Below are 17,669 nucleotides of genomic sequence, written 5' to 3'. Positions count from 1 at the left end.
AATTTTAATAATATTTAGCATAAATATATTATTTAATTTATAACTGACGCTTATTAGTTTTCAATACCATATATATCTCATTTATACATTTCCATTAATACTAATATTTAATATTGTAATAATAAGAAATAAGAAAACACATAATTGATATTACATTACTTAAATTCAGAAATCATAGTACAAAATCACACAAGAAAATACAAGATCAACTAAACATGAAATTACAACACAATCAACCAAAACATAGTTTACTACTAATTGAATCTTGGTTGAGAATTTGAACAATTTCTTCTATTATGACCTGGTTGGTGGCATAGTGTACATCTGTGAGGTTCATCAGGATGACGAATGTCCATCTCATTACGAATTCGGTTTGTACGCCTTCGTCCTCGATGAACGGAAAGTTTTGAGTAATCTGCTTCAATCGTCCAGTTTGAATCCAACCAATAATCAGCATGAGGAAGTGGTACAAACCCAAAATTGTATTGTTGTCTGTACGTCATAGTAGTGTACACATTGTTCATAATAGAAAGAGGGTTGTCCCCTCTATTCCGACAAACTGCAAGTGCACGTGAACATGGAAATCTCTCCATTTGCCACTTACCACAAGTACACATATGTTGAAAATAATTAACAGTTTGTGTATTTCCTCCAGTTCCATTTATTTGTGACCTTGTGATAATTCTGTAAACACCTTCATTGTAGTGAAACTCAGATAAAACATGACTCTGTGCACGAGTGTCACGTTTAAGAAATAGACGCCACAAACATTTTGGTAGAGGTGTAATACAGTTCATTGCAATAGTACTATGCTTTCTGAAAAGTTGCACAGTTCTATTGAATGTAAGGTCAATACACGCCCAAATTGGCAATTGTCTCGCTCCTCGTAATGCATTGTTTATACTCTCAGAGATATTGGTCGTTAAGAAACCTCATGTCCCCATTGATGATTTTCATCATATAAAAGACACCATAGACTTATTTTAATTTCCCTCAAATATTGCCAAGCTTCCATGTTGATTGCTTTTATTTCCCTTATATACTTAGCGAACTTCCTTTTTTGTGTGGTGCTAACCATAGACCAACAAATTTTTTTAAGGCTCACATTCTTGTACCTTTTCATGAGATTACTTCTGACATGCCTCAGACAAAAACGATGGTATGCTAATGGCTTTTTCCACTCCTCTAGATTTTCCATTGCATGAATGATTCCTTTGTGCCTATCAGAAAGAACACGTAACTGTCTATTTGGAGCAAAATAGATGCAAAATATTTAGAAACTATACATACCTTATATTAAATATATGAAAGAACTAATTATGTGAATAATATGGAAGCATGAAAGAACTGAGAAATGTGTGATTGAGTGGAAACAATTTTAAAAGAATGATGAAGAACCTTAGCTCGTAAAATCAAATTTATAGCATCAAAAAGTTTTCAATAAACAATGACATTTTTGTTTCAGATAGAGTGTTAACTTTTACAGGTTCAACTATTTGATTGGACAATTTATATATAAATATAAATATTTATTTGTTTATTATTTATATGATTCTAACAATATTTATATATTAATTGTATTTGTATAAATAAAATAATATTTAATATTAGAAAATTTTGGAATATAAATGAGATCGTTTGTGTCGTTAAAACAATTAAATGCTATCTATAAAATTTAATAATATATTTAAGCTAGATAATATTTATATATATTAGGTAAATGTAGAAAAAAAATATAAAAGGATAAAATTTTAACATATTTTAAAAGACAAATGACCAATGTTGTAAGTTTCTGAGGGCTCCTTTCATTTACGTATTGAGTTTTTCATTTACGTATTGAGTTTTTGGGCCAGGAACCCCATTTCTACAAACACAATTAAAAGAGCACCATTTCTACGATGCTTTTTGAAAACTGCCCCCTTTTTGCAAAAAAAACTCAACACAAACCTACCAACCTACAATGTTATATTATATTTGGTGGGGGCAAAAATACCAAAAGAAATACGGCTGCATTAGTACTCTTCGATCACAATATAAGTTCAAGAAAAGATCGTTGGAAAAAGTCGGTCGTATGCTCACCTGGGCCCAAAAACCAAGCTGGTAAAATAGCTACATCTTATTCAGAAGCAAAATTAATTGGAAGATTGTTGTAGTTTTTACATATTTACATACACTACAACAAAACTGACTTTCACACATGGCCATTTTGGTAAGGCCCTTTGGCACAATGGATTAGTGACGGACAAATATCCATTATTCAGGCATGGGATTTTTTTAGCGACCAAGTCTTCCAATTCGCTAATCCGATACAATTTATTTACCAGCAAGTAAAACCAAAGTTTAACCAACCAATTGCGACAAATCTGTACATATTGGTGACGGAATTTTGGCATCAGGATTGAAACAGTTTTGAATAGCCGGTAAGCAACAGTCACATAGCCATGCACGAATTTGACAGGGATCCGAGCCTGATTAGCAATGGACATTTGCACGATGAAAGGTCGCCAATCACTTATCCATCCCTTATTTTACCGATTAAAAACAATATAATCTTACAAAACATGTGTATTTTCTGTAATTAAGAAAAACTAATTATAAGAAACAAACAAATTAAATATCAACCCAAGCAATTAACATAAATCTAGTAAATTTTCAACTATGAAATTACACCAAAAAACAATAGGACGAGCTGGTTGGATTGTTGCACTTTCATAAATTTCTTCAAAAGTTTATTCATTTGGTGTCAAAGACCGGCTTCAAGTCTTCATATTCTCACTGCGGGCGGCTTCAGACTCTTATTGTTCTCTTTTACATGTTGATTCAGACTCTTTACGTTCTCATCAACGGATTACTTTATATTCCGTTCTTTTATAAGATTTTGTTGCATTTTTACCATTGAAGACGAACTTCCATCTCCTTTCGTTGTGTCCTCTTCCAGGACCTTCTCCAGACTACAGAGACTGTAGCGAAGATCACCGCCAAATTCAGGGAGAGGGCATTGTTGGTCCCGCAGTACGATGTTGATATGTGCATATTTAACTACATAATTTAATGCATATTTTTAATACTTTTAGCTTCAATTATGCTATTTAGAACTAAAAGATACTTAATATGCTTTGAAATGTTCAATTACAGTTAAAATAGGAGCTGAAATGCAAAAGGAGGAGAATGGAGCTGAAAAGACGCAAAAATGATATGACTGGCAGATTGACCCTTCTTCAGTGTTTCGGGTATATCTGATGACTCATAAGTCCAATTGACGGGATTCAAAATGTTATGGAAACTAGACAAAATTTCCTACGACTTATGTGAGATGGCCTTTATGCTAATTCAGCTTTTATCATATCCAAATGCGGCCTTGAAGATGTAGCATAAAAGCTAGACATACATTCCCTCCAAGTTACTTATTCCTCAAGCACCACTTACCTATTTTTATTTGCTTAATCCCTAAGCCACCATTAGTTTCCTATTCCAATCCAACCCCAATATTCCATATTAATTCCATATCCATTCAACTTTAAATACCCCATATCATTCCACCATTTTCTTCATCTATGATATTCCACTTCGATTTGTGCAGCAATAAAACTTCATAGCTGCCGTTTTGAGGGTCTAGAAGGCCGACGGAGGGCCACTAAGCTCATATGTAGCGAAGATCTGAAGGATTTGAGAGCGGATTCATGTTGGGAATCATTCGGTTTACTTTTCTGATCATGATTAGTGTTACATTTGTGTTCCTACTGTTTTTACTTTCTGAAATCAGGTATTAAAACCTGTTGCTTTTGATTGGAGTAGATAAAACACGATTTTATGTGTTGATTTCAATGATTTTGGATTTTATTAGTTTGGTTATTAATTGCGTTTGATTGATCATCACCTATCATGTTAAAGTTATGTTTTTTATTGCCTATTGCTGAGTTATGTGTAGTTGAGAGAACTAGTCTAATTACACTAACTTGAATCTTGATTAGTTTATGATCATTAAACTGTTAGGACTAGAAATTGATTAAATCCTAGGGTTAGGTAATGTTAATATGTGACTTTGGTTGTGTTAGAGAGCTTAGATATCCATGCTATGCTTTGATTGATTGTCATGACCATTGATGATAAATCACTAGATCATATCATTCATAATCCGAATATATTAAATTAATTACGTGTTTACTAATCGCATGATCATTGTGTTAATTGTTCATTAATTATTATTAGTACAAAGAAATCCTATAAAGAGAACTAGTCACATTAGAATTCGGTAACCAACTAATAGATCCATTGCACTATTAACCAAGTTAACAATGATTTTGAGAAGTAATTAAATATAAACTTGAGTACCTTAAGTGATTCGTTTCAAATTAGTTTATCTAGTTAGCTTAATTTTATTGAGTTCTTATAATAAAACCCTTTTTTTATTATGCCCCGCGTAAATTCAAGTACGCCCAATGTACGTAGGTCAGTTCAGAATCATTTAAAAAGAAATTTTCGGCCAACCAGAAAAAAGAACTCGTTTTTCTATTGAGCCTTGGTCGACAAGTAACCTCTATTATGTCATTTTGAGGGTCTAGAAGGCGGCCAAAATGCCGTTAAGCTAACAGGAGTGAATATCTAAGGTATTGGAGAGTGGATTCATATCAGAGTTCGTGTGGTTTGTTCTCGTTACCATGTTTATGAAGGGTTTTGAGCATCCTAACAACCTTAAGGTACACATACAACCCTAAATGCTTTGGATCTATGTTTTCTCTAATTATACATGCAAAATGTTTTTCCAAAGCATTGTCCTATCTAGCATGCAAACATAGGTACTTGTATAACAAAAAACTAGATAGAAGACATACCTTTTCTTGTAGCTTGATTCCTTGGACCTTTAAGAGCCTAGCACCCCAAATGTGATGCCTCAAATGCTTCACACAACACCACCTACAATGGAGGACTTGAGAGAGGATTCCTTGCTTCACAAAATCGGCTAGCACTCTTCTAAGCTCACTTAGGTCCCGATTTTGGTAGCCTTAGGGTCTCTTATATAGTGCGGCAAAACTAGGGTTACACCATGTAAATCCTAATGTGCATGACTTTCCATATTCCTTAGGCTCCATGGGTTTTAACCTCCATGGAGTATCCATGGGTCACCACATGGGTTTAGCCAAACATAAAGAACTATGGATCATAAGCCCACTTTATAAGAATGAATGATTTACACAATCAATCCTCATATATTCAATTAGTCTCTTTTGATCACAAAATTAATTCCAAATTAATTCTTGATCAATACTAATTAAATAATATGATTTCATATTAATATATTAGAACTTATAATATATTAATAATTCATAAATATCCTCTTCTCAAATGTCCATCCTTCAGATTGTTCCGGTGCCATGCAACCCAAATGGACCATACTACTCTCGGTTCAAGTACATACCAAATATAGTTATGGACTTAGACACCTTATCCAACAGTCTCCCACTTGGATAAGTCTAATAAATATAGTTGAAAGTATGACCTCAAACACCGACTAGCAATCGTAGCTCTTAAAAGCCTCTGTCGAACTGTGACGTGCCATTTTAGATAAGTGATAATAAAATCCTCTGTTCTCAAGATATCAGCCGGACAAATACATGGAACAACGTCATACTTATTGTCCATCAGTTTGTTTCCCGGTTTCCGATTTGTTTGACATAGAACTTAATAGAACACATCAATTTAGTTCTAACCGGGCCCGACTCATAAGTCAAAACAAAATCATCGAGGGGCCCAAGATATCGCTTTTAACCCTCCAAGGACTAAAAGGAACATATAAACTTCGACTCATATGCTTGTACTAACTACTCATCAAATTATACACAACAACACGTTTTATAGCATCAAGTTATTGAAGCGGTTTCGTACTATCAATGCACAGCCAACTCATAGTCAACAAAGCATATCTATTGGTTTGAAGACATATGATATTATCGTCTCACGATCACTCGAGATAAATTTCATGAAGTGATACAAGTGAGCGTGGGTTTAATCCAATAATCAGACCTTATGAGCACTCATGAATGTTGCATCAAACTTTGCTATGTCTAATACAATTCAGACAAATCTACAATCCAAATTCATGACAGTCTTGCTTCAATACCTACTTCCAACGTATGATCGACTGTGGATAGTTTGATTAATATAATTATTCGGGAAGTCAAAACATGCAATGTGAAACAATAGTAAATGATTGACACAAGATAGTAACATTACTTATAAATAAAGAACACCTTTTATTTAATCATCAAATGTCAATTACATTTCAACTATTACAAGTTTCAGAACTATCTAATCATTAAAACTAATATCGTCCTTCATCCCGATGTGCCTCGCATGTTGTAGATGCTTAGCCCTACCCAGTCCCTTCGTGAGGGGATCTGTTGGGTTCTCCTATGACGATACCCTCTTTGCTACGAGGAGTCGTTCTTCTATTCGATGTCTAATGAAGTTGTATTTTCTGTCGATGTGCCTGGATCTCCCATGATCCCTTGGTTCCTTGGCTAAGGCAACCGCACTCTCACTGTCACAGAAAATCTCCATAGGCTCCTTTATAGCTGGTACAACTCCAAGGTCTCCGATGAAGTTCTTCAGCCATATTGCCTCCTTCGCCGCCTCACTTGCTGCTATGTATTCTGATTCTCAAGTTGAATCAGCTACTGTCTCTTGCTTGGAACTTTTCCAAGTTATTTCTCCTCCATTCAGGGTAAAGACCCAGCCCGGCTGAGAGCGGAAATTATCCCTGTCGGTCTGAAAACTAGCGTCACTATACCCCACCACTCTTAAGTCATCTCTCCCACCGAGGGTAAGGACCCAGTCCTTAGTCCTCTGCATGTACTTGAAAATGTTCTTTACCGCAGTCCAGTGAGCCTTGCCCGGATTCCCTTGATATCTGCTGACCATGCTCAAAGCAAAGGCCACATCAGGGCGAGTACAAGTCATAACATACATGATCGAGCCAACAACGGAATCATATGGTATTCGACTCATCTCATCTATCTCAGCCTTTGTACTTGGACTCTGAGCTTTTCTCAGTTTGGCATTGCTCTGATCGGTAAGTCACCTTTCATGGAATCCTGCATGCTGAATCTTTTCAACACCTTATCCAAGTTGGTACTTTGACTAAGTCCAATTAGTCTCTTACTCATGTCTCTCAATATCCTTATCCCCATAATATAGGCAGCTTCTCCGAGGTCATTCATAGCGAAACACTTCCCAATCCAGGACTTAACCTCCTGCAAGGTTGGATGTCATTTCCTATGAGTAGTATGTCATCCACATACAATACCAGAAAGCTAACTATGCTCCCACTAGCTTTGACATATACACAAGACTCATCCTCGCTTCTCGAAAAGCCAAACTCTTTGACTTTCTCATTGAAACAAAGATTTCATCTGTGAGATGCTTGTTTCAAACCATAAATGGATTTCTCAAACTTACACACTCTATTAGGGTACTTTGCATCAACAAAACCCTCTGGCTGACTCATGTAAACATCCTCAGCCAACTTTACATTAAGGAAAGCGGTGTTGACATCCATTTGCCATATTTCATAATCATGAAATGCAGCTATGGCTAGCATAACCCTAATAGACTTAATCTTCGCTACTGGTGAGAAGGTCTCATCATAGTCAACTCCTGGAGTTTGAGTAAAGCCCTTCGCAACCAATCGCGCCTTATAAGTGTGTACCTTACCATCCATGTCGGTCTTCTTCTTGAAGATCCATTTGCACCCGACTGTCTTACGACCCGGTACATTGTCAACCAAGTTCCAAACTTGATTGTCAATCATGGATTGAATCTCGCTGTCCATAGCCTCTTTCTATTTAGCAGACTCGGGGCCTATCATGGCTTCCTTGTAGTTGTTAGGTTCATCCAAATTTATCAGTGTGCTATAACTGATAAATGTATCACCCTCAGATGTGATATGAAAACCATATAAGACAGGTGGAACACTAACTCTATTGGAACGCCTCAGAGGTACGGACTCGTCAATCGGATCGATAGGAGTTTCCTCCTCAGGTTGATCGCTAGTGTTTGAGGTTCCTTCACTGCTTGACTCTTGATGTTCTTCAAGGTTAATTTGACTCCCACTGTCTCCTTGGACTATGAGCTCTCTCTCGCGAAAGACTTCTCTCCTCGCAATGAAGACAACATTGTCACTCGGTCTGTAGAAGAGATAACCAAAGGATTTATGTGGGTAGCCGATGAAAATACACCGCTCACTCTGAGGCTCGAGCTTGTCATGAGTCTCGCGTTTCACGAAAGCCTCGCAACCCAAAACCTTGATGTGGTCTAATGTGGGAACCTTCCCAGTCCACATCTCGTGAGGTGTTTTGGAAACCTTCTTATTTGGGACTAGATTAAGGATATGGGTGGCAGTCTCTAAGGCATACCCCCAAAATGAGATAGGTAACGTAGCTCGACTCATCATGGAACGAACGATGTCCAACAAGGTTCGATTGCGCCTCTCAGCCACACCATTAAGGTGTGGTGTCCTAGGTAGCGTCAATTGTGAAACAATTCCACATTCCTTAAGATAGTCTAGGAACTCGATACTAAGATACTCACTACCCCGATAGGATCGGAGCACCTTTATCTTCCTGCCCAGCTGATTCTCCACTTCTTGCTTAAACTCTTTGAATTTCTCAAAAGTTTCTGACTTATGCTTGATTAAGTAGACATAGCCATATCTACTGTAATCATCAGTAAAAGTCACATAGAAGCGGTTAGCATCCCTTGTGGCGGTTCTGAAGGGCCCATACACATCGGTGTGTATGAGATCCAACAAACCTTCACCCCTTTCACAAGTACCAGCGAAGGGTGATTTAGTCATCTTTCTAAGCAAGAAAGATTCGTAAGTGTCATCCGACCTTAAGTCGAATGACTCCAAGACTCCAGCCTTTTGGAGTTGGCCTATGCGCTTCTTGTTGACATGTCCAAGACGACAATGCCACAAGGATGCCTTATTTAATTCATTGGAAGAATCAATGTGCAACACATTATTTCCTAAGTTGTCTACAACCATCACAGTTTCATATACACCATTACAAGGTAATGCTTTAAAATAAAAAACACCATTATAATAAGCATTAATAGCACTCTATTCATTATCAAATGAGAAACTAAATCCTTGTTTGTACAAACCATGAAAGGAAATAACATTTCTCACCATTTCAGACGAGTAGCAACAATTATTCAAATTTAACTCTAACCTACTACTCATCAATAAAGAATAAACTCCAATCTTGGTGACAGGTGAAACCTTCCTATTACCCATGATCAAGTTTATCTTCCCGTGCTCCACATCCTTACTTCTTTTTAGTCCTTGCACATCAGAACAAATGTGAAATCCACAACCTGTATCAAGGACCCAAGAACAAGAATGTGATGAGTTATTAGATAGAATAGTATAAATACCTACATGGGTGGCCTTAACCTTCCCATCTTTGACATTTTGAAAGTATTTGGGGCAGCTTCGCTTCCAGTGCCCTTTATCGTGACAATAGAAACACTCTGCTTCCTTAGGAATGGAAGAGGGAGCAGCAGAACCAGCCTTGGTCCCACCTGAAGAGGATCCATCAAGAGAGTTTCCCTTGCGGCTCTTTGAGGGAGCCTTCCTCTTCTTCCCTTTCCCTTGCCCAATTGCCAGAATAGGGGCGGTGGTAGGAGTAGTAACAACCGATTTAGCTTTGAGACCACTTTCGGCAGTCCTTAAAAGCCCTTGAAGTTTGCTAAGTGTGACCTCCTCCTTGTTCATATGATAGTGTTGGATTAGTGTCTAAGGCTGTAACTATATTTGGTAAGTACTTGACCCGATTGTGCATGGTCCTTTTGGGTTGCCTTCACCATAGCAACTTGGCAGGATGATTTGTTAAGAGAGAAGAGATATTATTTATATATATTATGAGAATAATATATTTAAGAAATAATAATATTATTTGATTAATATAAGTCATATATTAATTGAGAATTAATTTGGTGACTTAAAGAGGTTAGTTGAATAAAGGGCATAAACTGTCAAATGTGTGATAGTTGTATTTTGGGCTATGTATCCTTATGGATATTAGGGTGGACGAAATTTAGGGTTTGGGAACCTTAAATTCGTCCAAGCCTTGTATCTAGAAGGATCTTGGATTGCTTAGGGCCTAAGTCATTCAATTAGGGTTAAAGGAGAAACCCTAATAGCTCATAGTATAAATAGAACCCTTGGGGTGGAGAAATCGGCACTCTTGCAAGCCAAGGAACCCTAGGGCCGATTTCTATCCCTCCTCCCTCTCTCTTAAGATCATCCTCTTGCTAGTTGGTGTTTGTAAGCCATTAGAGGAGTGACAATTGTGACTCTAAGCTCCAAGAAGAAGAAGTATCAAGCAAGTAATTCAAGGTATTCTTCCAGATCTGATTTCATATGATTAGATTCAATATATTACATTAGATCTAGTATTGCAAGTCTTGGATTCAATGCATGTTCAATTAGAGAAACCTAGATCCAAGCAATTAGGGTTTGCATGTGCACATAGGAAAGTTCTTATGGCTCAAACCCATCAGTGGTATCAGAGCTTTGATTGATTTCTATTGAATTGATGCATTGATTGATTGCTTGTTGCTTAAAAAATTCGATTTTTGTGAGACTGCCTGATGAACTCGGCGAGTAGCTCCAACTCGGCGAGTCCATAGAGGTACTCGGCGAGTTTGAGCGTCAGAAGGAGGAAGTTTCGGGATTTCTTGCTGTTTTTCTTGAGGATACTTGCCTTATCTGTTTTGGGTCATTAAAATCCGATTTTAATAATATATATGAGTATATTCTTGACCTAACAAAAGATAATTACCAATTAGTTGAATAATAATTTCCTTATATGATTATTGTTGATTATTTGAATTGAATTGGTGAATTGTTTTGCAAGTAACATCAAATAAGATCAAATTGAGATAATCTAATTAGTTGATTTTATATTATTTGCTATTTGATCCTTATGTTTTGAAAAAAATTCAGGTCTTGTCCTCAAGATTTGAAATTTATATTTTGTGATTAAATGTTTAATTTGAATAATTTAAAATTCAATCCCTAGAATTTTACAAGTTTAAAATTCAACACTATACTATTATATTATTACAAGCTTATTATATATGTATAATTAAAATGCTAGTCTTACCGTTAGTAGGCCTCATTCACGAAGCCGGTCTATAAGGTGGGTATAAGGTTGCTGCCTATAAAATGGCGCTTAATGGGTGTACATTCACACCCACCGCTTGCTTGACTGGTGGAGGGTCGTTAGCCGAACGGGTAGGATAGGGCAACCTCCTCTCATTAATAAGTATAATGAATCTATATAAAGTAACTAAACATGTTTTATAAAATTCTCAATCTTAGTTACTTTAGGAAAAGTGAATTGATGCAATCCCATGAAATTACACTTTGTACCCTTGCTAAGACATTAATGGAGCGCGTGTGGTTAACCGGTACATTAATTGGGTTCTAAGCAAAGGTGGCAAAGGGTGACTCACTGTTTGTTATAGTTCAATGGAGCGTGTGTGGTTAACCAGCACATTGAATAGGTAATTGTAACAATGAGGGCACCATGTACATTTGCATGGTTATTCGCACCCACTTTGTGATCCTCGACATCCCAGTCACAAACGAGAGGGGCATATCGAGATTTAAACATGTCATTGAAAAGTTCAATGAATCTCAAAGAAATCTAGGAATTCTCAATACATTTAAAACTTAAAGCTTATGTTTTCATGGTGAAGAATTAGTGAATCGTCATTCACTTACCTCCAAATTATTTGCATATTGGATTACGGCATCCCTTTTCTAATGTGTAAATAATGTTGTTGGGTCCTAGCCCTAATTTTCTTTTTGGGTGTTAATTAGGGACTTAATCTAATCAAACTTTGTTTCTTTCTATTTGTAGATGTCTAACATGAACAACGCTACTGCTAGCTCATTTCCCCTAATGAGCCTTTGTCAAAAGGTGACTTTCGATGGAACGAACTTTAGCGAATGGATAAGATACATTCGCACGATCGCGCGTTACGAGGACAAAGAGTATGTTCTCGATGAGAAGCTCGAGAAGGTCAATCCAGAAACTGCTACTCCTGAAGAAATGGCTGTCTTTGAGAACCATGAGCGTGATGCAACGAAGGTCCATTGCATCATGATAGCCACAATGAACTCAGAATTCCAAAAGTCCTATGAGGACATGTATCCTTATGAGATGCATCTAGACTTGATGGAGAGGTATCACCAAAGCGCGAGGCAAGAGCGCTATGAGATCATAACGAATATGATCACTGCTAAAATGGGAAGTGGAGAGTCTCTAACTGTGCACTTGCAAAAGATGCAAATGTATGTTGATCGTCTTCGCAAGTTGAATGTCAACTTTGGGGAAGATTTGGCTATCGACATTGTTCTTCACTCCTTGACCTCATGCTACAACCAATTTAGGATGACCTACCATATGAACAAGGAAGAGGTCACCCTAAGCAAACTCCAAGGGCTCCTGAGGACTGCTGAGAGCAACCTAAAGGACAAGTCTGTTGCACCAACTCCCAATCCACCCGTTGCTCCTGTTTTGGCTATTGGACAGGGAAGGGGCAAGAAGAGGAAGGCTTTTTCAAAGAACCACCACAAAGGAAAGTCCCAAAATGGTTCCTCTTCTAGTGGGACCAAGGTTGATCCTGCTAAGCCCAACCCAAACCCAAAGGAGGCAGAGTGCCACCATTGCCACAAAATAGGGCATTGGAAGAGAAGCTGCCCGGAATATCTGCAAGCCATCAAGGATGGGAAGATCAAGCCATCTTTCACAGGTATTTACACAATTAAATCTAATGATTCATCTCATGCTATTTCTTGGGTTCTTGATACAGGGTGTGGTTACCACATTTGTACTGATTTGCAGGGACTAGGAAGAAATAGGGATGTGAAGCTTGGAAGAATAAATCTGATCATGGGAAACAGAAGAACGTTGCCTGTCACCAAGATTGGAGTGTATTCTTTAGAGCTTAGGAATGGTTTGAATTTAGAATTAAATAATTGTTGCTACTCTCCAGATATGGCAAGAAACATCATTTCTTTTCATGGTTTATTTAGACAAGGATTTAGATATTCGTTTAATAATGAGAGTGGTTCGATTTATGCTTATCTAAATGGTGTTTTATATTTTGAAGCAATGCCTTGTAATGGAATTTATGAAACTGTTATGGTTGTAGATAACCTAGGAAATGATGTGTTGTGTATGGATTCTTCCAATGGTATGGATAAAGCATCCTTGTGGCATTGTCGTCTTGGACATGTCAACAAGAAGCGCATAGCCCAACTCCAAAAGGATGGAGTGTTGGAGTCGTTCGACCTTAGGGAAGATGACACGTGCGAATCTTGTTTACTTGGAAAGATGACCAAGTCACCCTTCACTGGCACTTGTGCGAGGGGTGAGGGTTTATTGGATCTCATACATACAGATGTATGTGGACCCTTTAGATCCACCACAAGGGATGCAAATCGCTTCTATGTGACTTTCACAGATGATTATAGCAGATATGGGTATATCTACTTAATCAAGCACAAGTCAGAAACCTTTGAAAAGTTCAAAGAGTTTAAACAAGAAGTGGAGAATCAATTGGGCAGGAAAATCAAGATGCTTCGATCTGATCGAGGTGGAGAGTACCTAAGTCTTGAATTCCACGACTACCTCAAGGAATATGGAATAGTTTCACAATTGACGCCACCTAGGACACCACAATTGAATGGTGTAGCTGAGAGGCGTAATCGAACCTTGCTAGACATGGTTCGTTCCATGATGAGTCGTGATTCACTACCTATCTCATTCTGGGGGTATGCCTTAGAGACTGCCGCCCATATCCTTAATTTAGTACCCACAAAGAAGGTTGCCAAAACACCTCACGAGATGTGGACAGGGAAAGCTCCCTCGTTGGCACATATCAAGGTTTGGGGCTGTGAAGTTTTCGTAAGACGAGAAACTCACGACAAGCTCGAACCTCGTAGTGAGCGATGTATATTCATCGGCTACCCACAGAAATCCTTTGGATATCTCTTCTATAGGCCGAGTGACAATGTTGTCTTCGTTGCGAGAAGAGGGGTTTTCCGAGAGCGAGAACTCATAAGCCAAGGAGACAGTGGGAGCCAAGTCGATCTTGAAGAGATTCAAGAATCTAGCGATGAAGGAACCTCTAACACTGGCGCTCAACCCGAGGAGGAAACTCCAGTTGAACCAATTGACGAGTCCTTACCTCTTAGACGTTCCGAAAGAGTTAGAGTTCAACCCCAATTTTATGGTTTTCATATTACTACCGAAGGGGACACGTATATTAGTGATGGTACACTAATAAATCTAGATGAACCTAATAGCTATGAGGAAACCATGGCAGGCCCAGAGTTTGTGAAATGGAAAGAGGCGATGGACAGCGAGATCCAGTCCATGTATGACAACCAAGTTTGGAATTTGGTTGACAATGTACCAGGTCGTAAGACGGTCGGGTGCAAGTGGATCTTCAAGAAGAAGACCGACGTGGATGGAAACGTGCACACTTATAAGGCACGATTGGTTGCGAAGGGTTTCACTCAAACTCCTGGAGTTGACTACGACGAAACCTTCTCGCCAGTTGCGAAGATAAAGTCTATCAGGGTGATGTTGGCCATTGCTGCATTTCATGACTATGAAATATGGCAAATGGATGTCAAAACCGCTTTCCTTAATGGGAAGTTGGCTGAGGATGTTTACATGGCTCAGCCAGAGGGTTTTGTCAATGCGAAACATCCCAATAGAGTGTGTAAGCTTGAGAAGTCCATTTATGGACTTAAGCAAGCATCTCGCAGATGGAATCTTTGCTTCAATGAGAAATTCAAAGAGTTTGGTTTTGTACGAAGTGAATATGAATCATGTGTATATGTCAAAGCCAGTGGGAGTATAGTAAGCTTCCTCGTTTTGTATGTCGATGACATACTGCTCATGGGAAACGACATCCCGACTCTGCAGGAGGTTAAGTCCTGGCTCGGGAAGTGTTTCGCTATGAAGGACCTCGGAGAGGCTTCCTATATTTTAGGGATAAGGATAGTGAGAGAACGAAGTAAGAGACTAATAAGACTTAGTCAGAATACTTACTTGGATAAAGTACTAAAACGTTTTAGTATGGAAAACTCAAAGAAGGGAGAACTACCGATACAGAGTAATACCAAATTGAGTAAGACTCAAAGCCCTAGTACAGAAGCCGAGATAGCTGAGATGAGCCGAGTACCATATGCTTCCGCAGTTGGCTCAATCATGTACGCTATGACTTGTACTCGCCCTGATGTGGCCTTTGCTTTGAGCATGGTCAGTAGATATTAGGGGAACCCAGGTAGAGCTCATTGGATTGCAGTCAAGAATATACTTAAGTACCTTCGGAGGACCAAGGAATGGTTTTTTGTCCTCGGAGGGAGTGATGACTTAAAGGTGTGAGGGTATAGTGACACCAACTTTCAGACCGACAGGGACAACTACTGTTCGCAGTCGGGCTGGGTCTTTACCCTTAATGGGGGAGCGGTGACTTGGAAAAGTTCCAAGCAAGAAACAGTAGCTGATTCAACGTGCGAATCAGAGTACATTGCAGCGAGCGAAGCGTCAAAGGAGGCTATGTGGTTGAAGAACTTCATTGGTGATCTTGGAGTTGTGCCTACCATAAAGGAGCCTATGGAAATTTTCTGTGATAATGAAGGAGCGGTTGCCTTGACCAAGGAACCGAGGGATCATGGTAGATCTCGACATATCGACATAAAATATCATTTTATTAGACATCGAGTAGAAGAAGGACACCTCGTGGTAAAGAGGGTATCGTCAGAGGATAACCCAGCAGATCCGCTTACGAAGGGACTTAGCAGGGTTAAGCATTTGCAGCACGCTAGGAGCATTGGGCTAAAGGACGATATTAGTTTAGATTAGATAGTTTGGAAACGTGTAATAGATAAATGTAATTGACATTTGATGATTAGATAAAGGAGTATTATTTATAAGTAAAGCTACTGTCTTATGCTAATTGTTTAACTATTGTTTCATTTTGCATGTTTTGACTTCCTGAGTAATTAATTATTTGATACTAATCGAATTATTCGAATAGTCCACAGTCGTTCATATGTTGGAAGTAGGTATGAATGAAGACTGTCATGAATTGGTGTGTAGATTGTCTAAAGTGTATTAGACATTGCAAAGGTTTGCTGCAACGTTCATGAGTGCTTATGAACTTGATTTGAGCATTGGAATAAACCCGCACTTGTTGGAATCACTTTATGGAATTTATCATGAGTGATCACAAGATGGTAATATCATATAGTCTTAAAACCTAGATATATGGTTTATTGTTTGTTAATTGGTTATGCATTGATAATGTGCAAACGCATCAGTAACTTGATGTTATAAAACGTATTGTTGTGTGTAATTTGATTAGTGGATAGTAAATGCATATAAGTCGAAGTTTATCTGTTCCTTTTATCCTAAGAGGGTAAAAGCGATATCAGGGCCCCTCGATGATTTGATTTGACTTATGTGCCGGGCCCGGTCAGGACTGAATTGATGTGTTCAATTAAGTTCTATGTCAAGTAAATCTGAGATCGAGAAACAAATTGCAGGACAATAAGTATGACCATGTTCCATGTAATTGTCCGCACGATATCTAGAACAGAGGATTATACGATTCCTTATCTGAAGGACAGGATACTGATAAGATCAGAGTTTGACAGCGTCTTTGAGAGCTACGATCGCTAATCGGATTGTGTTTGCATATATAGTTACTAGACTTATCCAAGTGGGAGACTGTTGGATTAGTGTCTAAGGCTGTAACTATATTTGGTAAGTACTTGACCCGATTGTGCATGGTCCTTTTGGGTTGCCTTCACCATAGCAACTTGGCAGGATGATTTGTTAAGAGAGAAGAGATATTATTTATATATATTATGAGAATAATATATTTAAGAAATAATAATATTATTTGATTAATATAAGTCATATATTAATTGAGAATTAATTTGGTGACTTAAAGAGGTTAGTTGAATAAAGGGCATAAACTGTCAAATGTGTGATAGTTGTATTTTGGGCTATGTATCCTTATGGATATTAGGGTGGACGAAATTTAGGGTTTGGGAACCTTAAATTCGTCCAAGCCTTGTATCTAGAAGGATCTTGGATTGCTTAGGGCCTAAGTCATTCAATTAGGGTTAAAGGAGAAACCCTAATAGCTCATAGTATAAATAGAACCCTTGGGGTGGAGAAATCGGCACTCTTGCAAGCCAAGGAACCCTAGGGCCGATTTCTATCCCTCCTCCCTCTCTCTCAAGATCATCCTCTTGCTAGTTGGTGTTTGTAAGCCATTAGAGGAGTGACAATTGTGACTCTAAGCTCCAAGAAGAAGAAGTATCAAGCAAGTAATTCAAGGTATTCTTCCAGATCTGATTTCATATGATTAGATTCAATATATTACATTAGATCTAGTATTACAAGTCTTGGATTCAATGCATGTTCAATTAGAGAAACCTAGATCCAAGCAATTAGGGTTTGCATGTGCACATAGGAAAGTTCTTATGGCTCAAACCCATCAGATAGGTCATGCAGAACTGATCATAACATGGAGGTAAGGAGTGTAGAATGATATCTATAGCCAGCTCC

The sequence above is a fragment of the Lactuca virosa genome, chromosome 1 (assembly GCF_052849685.1).
Source record: "Lactuca virosa cultivar CGN04683 chromosome 1, Lactuca_virosa_CGN04683_v6, whole genome shotgun sequence".
Taxonomy (NCBI): Eukaryota; Viridiplantae; Streptophyta; class Magnoliopsida; order Asterales; family Asteraceae; genus Lactuca; species Lactuca virosa.
Note: the sequence above shows the minus strand (reverse complement) of the source record.